We start from the raw sequence: 9139 nt of genomic DNA on the forward strand, positions 1-9139 counted from the left end.
TAAACATCTTTTGAATCAGCAGTGACATTATTTGCTCCATATAACTTTCAGTAATTGTAATCTATGTGCTACAATAATTCTCTGTACAAACAGATTTAAAATATTGTGAAATACTATTAGCTTACCTAGTGTGTGTGTGTGTGTGTGTGTGTGTGTGTGCACCTGGTATTTATCACGTCCTGGGGACCAAATGTCCCCACAAGGATAGTAATACCAGTAAATCTTAATCTTGTGGGGACATTTTTTGGTCCCCATGAGGAAACAAGCTCGTAATTCATACAGCATAAAGTTTTTTGAAATTCTAAAAATGCAGCATGTTTCCTGTGAGGGCTAAGTTTAGGTGTAGGGTTGGTGTAGGGCAATAGCACATACAGATTGTACAGTATAAAAACCATTACGCCTATGGGATGTCCCCATAAAACATGGAAACCCAACATGTGTGTGTGTGTGTGTGTGTGTGTGTGTGTGTGTGTGTGAGTGTGAGTGAGTGTGAGGTATGAACATAACTGAAAGTAGAGAAAGGTATAGGGGAAAGTTACTGTTACTCTAGACAGGAAAAAGAAGTTAAATTCCCACGAGTATTTACTAGATACCCTAAAGCAATTCTCCAAGCATCTGCTATGCACTTCTGGCAAGTTATGAGATAAAAAAATATATATATATCTTGTGAAAATGATCTTCTGAAACTTTAGCTGCTAATGTCTTTTTGCACTTTTTGGACCAAAAACGGGCATCCAATAGTATGGAGGTCATGAAGAATTTTTATTTTTTATTTTTTTTTGGGGGCCAATTGTGTCCTGCTTTTAGTTTAGACTGGCATTTTTTCTTTTTTCTAATGTCTAGGGCAGAGAAAATGGGCAGAGGTCATCATTAATGTTAAAACAATCCACGTAACACATTTTAATTCCATAAACTTTCAAAGCAGATCTTCCTACCAGTAAGAATACAGTACTGTATCATCAAGATGGAATCAGAATTGACCCAATTTACTTTCTTAATATATGTTTATAGCTTCGGCATAGCTGTGTAGTACAGGGTTTCCAAGGGTCCTTAAAAAGTATTAAATTTAGTTGTATCAAGACAAGAGGTCTTAAATTTGGGGACTAAAAGACAAGAATTGAGATATGGCTTCAAAAGGCTATGATTTCATTGAATAAATATGAGTGCTGCACGTTTCAAAGGCGGGTGCTACATTTCTGCCGTTCCGAAAGCGCCACCTGCTGGCAGAGAATGAATGTGGATTTTCATTAGGCCCGTCAGCTATTTTTGTTCAGAACACTGCGAAAATCCCATATTGTTATGCAGCAAACAGGCAGGGTTGTAAATGTGAACTGGTAGATCGACAAGAAGATAATGCATTATAAAAATCTAAACATTTAAGACAGTAAAATATGTTTATGTTGTTTAATTAATAGAATTAATGATTGATAATAATTGTTTGAATAAATATAATTACTACTTTTCTTTAAAATAGTTTAAAAGCTGAAATGTGAAGTTTATCATTTTATAAAACTTTTTGTTTTTGTGAAATCTGAAGTGTAAATGCTTTTTACAGTCATTTTACAGATTATGTTTCCATAGACATTTCCCCTTTCCACTCATGCAGTATTAATTTTGTTTGTGCAGGTCTTAAAAAGTCTTAAATCAGATCTTAAAAATCCTATAGATACCCTGGTAGCAATAAAAAAATCTATTTTATTCTATTGTCTGTAATATATCAAAATGTAATAACCTGCTCATCCTCTAAAATGACTCGCATTCATAAATTAATAATACATATTTATACTAGTATGTAATTATAGTATTTATTTTGAATTAAATTTAATTTTTATATTTTCAGTTTATTAGTTTTTCATTTGTAATATTTCTGTTTAGCTTTAATTTATATTTATGTAGTTAACAATAGCAACATTGGAAATATATTGCATTACAGCAGAAAAATGCATTGTGAAATGTGTCTTACACTGGCTTCAACACATTTAAATCCGTTCCACAATTCTTCTCACAAAAAAAGCTAAGTGTGTGGATTCCACTGAGGCCATAAATAAGCGGAGTGAGAAATTGAGCTGAAACAGTTGCTCAGAAAGGAAGAAGAGGGTTTAGCACTTCATCAGCCCCATACAGGGGCTCAGTGGGCTGAACACCAGGATACTGATACTCATCCCACACACACAGACACACATTTCCAGCCATGAGCCTCTCAAGGGCGCAGTTTCAAACAGGAAACAAGGCCAGTATGGTTCCTACAGTCTTCCTCTTTCATATACGGTCCTGTTCTTCCCCCATCTGCGTTTCTCACAGCCATGTGCACACTTTCATTCAGACTGCGCCTTTCACTCTGTCCTGTTCTCATGAACGTGTACACACACGCACACACACACACACACACACACACTCTCCTCAGCCTTTCGTCCACTGGAGAATAATTGATGGTTTCTTTTTTAGGTTCCTCTGGGGTGCAGACCACAGACATCACTGTGTTGTGTAGATTGGGCTGTGGTGCACAGGGGGATTTCCTGCAGTATTTCACCCCCAGGCGCTGCGGCTCTAATCTGGGCAGGACAGACGGCCTGCGCAGGCCACTTTGAAGGAAGAAGGGCCTCAACTTGTATGCCTTGAGAAAGTGTGATCTGCATCCTGAATATTAACACGGGCAGTAAGGATATGCAGGTGCGCAGAGTTAACATGCTTTTTTGTATTCTTTAAAAGCATGTGATTTGATATAAAAGAGTGAAAAAATTCTCTTTCTACATTATTCTAACTCTCGTCTATTGTTTGCTCTTGTTACTTAGTTACCACTCACCTCAGTTCCAGCCTCTCTCATCGCCCTGGCAACCGAGCCATCCCATTGCTTCCCCTCCACTAGCACGCCGGGCCTGTCCCAAGGCTGACCCCTCCCCCTCCTCCCTTATCTCTCCTCTCCTCCCCCTCCCCACAGCCTCCTGCAGTAGTCGGGGGGTAGGGCACAAAAATACTGCCAATGCCAACACACACACTTTCCAGAACACCTTTCTTTTGTTACCATTTCTTCTGAGAGAATTGTTTTTCCTCAGAATGAGAATTCATTCACTCATTGGCGATGTGCATGCTGTTGGGAACTAAGAAATGAGTAAAACCACAAACACTAGAAGATTAACCTTTAGAAGATTTTGCTATTTATTTTATTTAATTTTTTTCACCAATAATTTATGCTAAGTAATGCAAGGCGAATCATGTATATCTATAAATAAAATATATATATATATATATATATATATTTTTTTTTTTATTAGTTATATGCATTGCTAAGAAGTTCATTTGGACAACTTTAAAGGCGATTTTCGCAATATTTAGTTTTCCTTTCACCCTCAGAGTCCAGATTTTCAAATAGTTGTATCTCTGCCAAATATTGTCCTATCCTAACAAACCATACATTAATAGAAAGCTTATTTATTCCAAAAAAAATTGACCGCTTATGACTGATTCATAAATACATATTATTATGTATACATTTAAGAAAAATATATTTATATATTAAATATATTTATATATGATATAAATGTATATATTTATATTCATATAATGTAAATATTTTCAAAATATATGCTGTATGTGTGTTTATTTATATAGACACAAATATACACAGTACACACATATATATTATGTAAACAAAAACTTATATTTTGGATGCAATTAATCGCGATTAATCATTTGACATCACTTATATATATATATATATATATATATATATATATACATACATACATATATACACACACACACACACACACACTGTATACATACTATATATATAATCAATCAAAAATCATTAATCAATTGCTGTGTCCAGACGGTTAATTTAATTACTACTACTTCTTCTTCTTCTTCTTCTTCTTTTTTGACCATTACAGTAATGAGAATTTAGGGGAATATGTGCTTAATTGCCATGAAAAAAACATCACAGTACAAAAAATAAATAAATAAATAATGATAAGATAAAATAAAATAAAATAAAATCTTTATAATCTTAAAATAAACTTAATTTTCTTTAACCAAAATATAATTTCTTTTCCTTTGATTTTGTGGCAAATTATGACCCAGAGATGAAGAAACTGACCAAGAAAAATATGTTAATATTGCATGTATATATTTAAGAAAACTATCTTTATATATTAAATATATTTATATATTATATAAATTATATGAATATAAATACATATATGTAAATATTTTCAAAATATATGCTGTATGTGTGTGCATTTATATATACATAATAAATATACACAGTACACATATATATTATGTAAACAAAGCAAAAACGTTTATTTTGGATACAATTAATTGCGATTAATCAACTGCTCTTTTGGCTGTGGAGTCAAGACATTTACAAATAAGATTAAAAGATGAATATGAGACAAAACTAAAGAATATCACATATAATAACATATTATATAACCTCCAGACAGGTTCATTTAATTACTACTACTACTTCTTTTTTTTCTTTTTTTTTTACCATTACAGTAATGAGAATTTAGGGGGAAATGTGCTTAATTGCCATGAAAATAATACCACAGTACAAAAAAATAAAATAAATAATAATAAGGTTAAATAAAATCTTAATAATCTTAAAATAAACTTAATTTTCTTTAACCAAAATATAATTTATTTTTTCCACTTTGATTTTGTGGCAAATTATGACCCAGACATTAAGAAACTGACCAAGAAAAATAAAGTCATGAAAGAAAGCAGACATTTTTTAAGAGGTGTGGATTACGCTTTTATAATACTAAACTAAAATTTGAATATTTTATCATATAATGATACATTTGTATAATATGTAATATACTATACTGTATGCAAAGTATGCACATATGGTGAATGCAAGTATGCATAATCCACACTACAGTGCCATCCCTAAACAGAGGGGTTTTATTGTGTTCCTCCTGCTCATGTTCAGTTTGAATTCCACATCTGATTAATTGCAGTTAGGCGCATTAGACACTAGAGGTCAGAATTGGCTAAAATGTTCGTTTAGAACTATGTGTCTCATTAGTAAAGTGACTTGCTGAAACAAGACCCCAGAAAAGAAAGAAAGGGCAAATCAGGGTGAAGAAAATGAAGGGTAGATTACAAAAGATAGAGCTAGAGTAAAGGATGTGCACATGGAAGAGGTTAGAGAGAGAGGCTAATTTAAGTTGTGAGAAAAGGGTCATAAGGTGAGGCCAAGGGCACCGCTGCTGTCGGCACAGAGCTGTAGCACCTCAAATGAGACTAAAAAAACACTTCCTTCAGTGATGACCTGCTCAGACTAACCCACGCCTGTACAGAAAAGAAGTAAAAAGAAAGAACTAGAGTGAACGAGAAAAAATACACTTTGTAAGCTGCGGACAGTGGCGAAAGATTTCTGTCTCTCCTCTCAAACGTTCAGCAGAAAAACTGGGTAAAGAAGGAGAAGGAAAAGTACAGGGACAAAAAAGGGAGGGGATGAGAATCAACACAAACCCCAAACAAAAGAACTGGCTTTGAGAGAGTCCCTGAACGACTGATTCCTCCATCTAACAGTGATTCCCGCTCATTGTCTGTAAACACCTTGCTACAGGCAGTTGTTAGGGTGGTACATGCTAACTTGACCTCAGGGCACATACTGAAGCAGGTAAGGGTCAAATGTCAGACAAATAAAGAAAGGACTGATAAACTAACCAAGAGTGAAAAGGAAAACTGATGTCTTTAATTGTGGGTGATCCAAAAACAGAGATGTGTTTATTAGTGGATATTCATGGATGTTTCTGAGTGGGTGTTTCCATAAATGGATCTGAAGTTTACATCATTAAATATGACATGTTATATTGAAATAGACAGAAATTAGCAGAAAATCAATTCATGCTAGCCCTCATATGTATACATACACACACCATATGTTATTTTCTCAATCAGGTTATTCTCAAATTTGAAAATATATGTGATGTAAGGTTAATTACATTATAATATTAATACGTAATTTAAACAAATAGTTTAATTTAGCTCAAAGGGAATCATTTATGATTTTCTAGGGATTTGAACAGAATCAGCGTTACGGCGATTCACTGAACGAGCCGTATAACAAACTCTGCACTGGATATTAAAATCCCAAATATAGTGAAAACACTATTAAATAGCACAGTAACGAAATCGACAGATTAAGGCATTAACTTGTGAGCAGAAAACACAAGATACTTCTCTTTTAAAATATAAATCAGATTTTATTTATATAAACCTAAGACATAAACTAATCTAACACATGAACACAAGCATTCACACATTCACACGTTGCAGAAAGAGAGAGAGTGAGGAAAGGATGAGTTTAAGAGAATGGAAACGTGAAATCCCAAGTTTACAGCAATATGTAATATTGCATAGACCTGAACAACCATCAATCACTTATTTAACCCTCGCTTTGAGTTTCTCAATGAGGCTAAAATTTACATTAAAGTCACCAATTCAGTATTTGGAGGCATTGCTTGCTTGCCTGTGTTACGGGGTTTCCTTTGTGTCGTCGTTGCAGACAAGGGGGTTCCCCGAAGTGTCTGATTGGCTGGAGGTTCAGTAGTCTTTGAAGTGATGTCTCTTGGGCGTTGGCTGAGGATGCAGAGTTCTTTCTGGTTGAAGTTTGAAACGGGTCGGAGCTAGACTTTGTAGCAAACTTACATTAGAACACGAAACTCCACGGAAAGAAAAGAAACTAAAGTAAAATAATAAAATAAAATGATGTAATGAGACTAAGTTGTTTTCTTTCTCATTATGGCACGTGGGCCAGGGCACGCTCAAAGAGCAGCACGCACGCGGTGAGAGGGACAAGGGTCCGAGAGTCAGAGAGAGAGAGAGAACGTAGAAGAGAGAATGGAGGATGTCCTGAGGTTTTAAACTCAGCTTCTGGACCGTCCCATCTGGACGTATTGACCAATTAGGTATTGTCCTTGCTTAGCTAGGGTGTGTTCTTCACATCATAAATCAGCCTGTTATCAGTCACATGGTCCGAATTTTAGAGGCTTTGGCAAAATATACCTTTTTGAACATGATTTCATAATACGACTATGATGCATTTGACAAAGGATTGATTGGAAGAAACATTTCAAGCATGAATTCTCAAACTCATAGATACTAAACATGCAATAGGTCTCTTTAAGGCTCGAGCCATTCAATACTCATTAAAAGCAAGACATATTGAGTTATTAAAACAAGGATATTCAAATGGGTTACATACACAATATGCAGTTATGCATAGAAATTATTAGTTTCATTAAAATTGAAAATGAAAGTCTTTATGTGGTTCTATGGAGAACGAGGCATGTTCTTTAGAGAAGGAATGTTGGTTTGGTCTGTATTCTATGTGGGGGAGAAGTCAGTCTAAGGAAGCTTGTGAATACAATCGTGGAACCCGTGATGGCCATCTCTTTGACCATCAGTCTTGATTATTTGCAACAAATTTGACAGTCTCCTTCTTGAATTGGAATTATCAATAAGTGTTAGTTTGTCTCAAGGTTGTAAGTTGTTTGGTGAAAGAGAGCTTGTTAGTTGGGCTTGCTTCAGCTAGTTGGAACTAGGACTCCGGACAGATTTATGATATCCTGTTTCTTGGAGCCTCTCTTTCTGGAATCTCAGGTTTCAATGTTATGCATCTTAAAAATTGTCTGATTCAGTCTATGATATCCTACATCTCCCCCTTTCGATCGGCGAGGTGTTTAGTTGAAGACGTCGTCGAGCGCTGGAAACACAAAGGCAGAAGAAGCAGACAAGAACACAGCAAACAACAAGACAACACCTCCATAACAGTTACTGTATTGGTGCAGGTCCTCAGGTTATTTGAGGTACAGACGGTTATATTCAATTAGTCAGTATAGTTTAGTAAATTGAACAATTCAATTTGGAAATTGTTGTTCTAATTCGGTTGAATACTTTGATTCTTCGATCAAGTTTTGTGATTTAAATTTGTTTGTTCCTTCTAAGTTGTCTTAACTTATGAATGTTCACCTTTAGTTTCTGGTGGCATCATTTGTGGTAAAATGAATTGACCTATCGTGCATGGAGCTCTCTGGCTTCCATTCAGTTTAGAGTGGCTTGCGGATATTAGGTGTGACGAGTCAATCCTAATATCAGACCTTTGACCCTTGCAGGGTATCTAGGTTTTGCACCTACTAAAGAAAGAGGGGAAGGAAAAGTATAGGTGAAAGAAGAACAAAACAAACAAAGCTGCTGTGGGTTTTCCTAGCGTGGTTTGCAACTTCTGTTGAGCTAGGATGTCATGTGCAGCTAGGAAGTAATGTACCTTAACTTAGTGTCAGGTGTTCTACCTATTGTGAGGATAGCTGCATGTTTCTTCAAGGTGGTGTATGTAACTTTGTTATGCTCCAATTTGTATATTCTACTTGTGAGAAGAATATGTTTGTGGAATGTGTTATCAGTAGATGTGGTTACCTCTGGGTATAGGTAATGTTATGTGTGTTAGTGGTGTAGTGTAGGTGTGGTCAGATCTGTTTCAGTCTGTGTTGTCTTCCCCCTTTTCTGGTATGTCAGTGAAGACTGGCTCTCTGCATCCTTGGCGTGGATGAGGGCGTGTCCATGATCTAATGGGAGTCAGTCCAGCAAGGCAGGAAGTTCTTAAGCAGACAGTCGGAGGTAGTTTGGCATGGCTGTGTGAAGCTGGGATGCAAACTTCGTCTCCTATGTTGCATTCCTCTTGTGCTGCCTTCTGGATGTGGCAGACGTTCTGACCTTCTGTGCTTTGGTGGTTGCTGTTGCACAGACGTGAATGTGGTTCTTGAAGTTTTAGTTCATTTAGCAGTTGGCTAGTGAGTGATGGGTGACTGAGGTGATGTTCTCTGGTACCTCAGTTTTCGTCAGTGGTTGGCCGTGAGAGACTTGTTCATTCTGGGTGGTTGTTGAACAGGTGCTTGTCATCTCTGATATGGTGTTGTACCATGTGATCACCGGCCTTCCGTTCTGTCGCTGGTCACAGCGAGCATGACTCAATTTTGTAGTCATCCGTGTTCAGCTTATCTTGAAGGAACTCGTTCAGTTGTTTCATGACTTGTTCCATGTCTTCTGATGGTAAGCTGTCTTGTTCTTGTGCATACTCAGCACTGTGCATGTCTGAGTGGTGCTGAGGTGGGTTTCGTTGTCGCTT

The sequence above is a fragment of the Barbus barbus genome (assembly GCF_936440315.1).
Source record: "Barbus barbus genome assembly, chromosome: 40".
In the NCBI taxonomy this organism is placed as follows: Eukaryota; Metazoa; Chordata; class Actinopteri; order Cypriniformes; family Cyprinidae; genus Barbus; species Barbus barbus.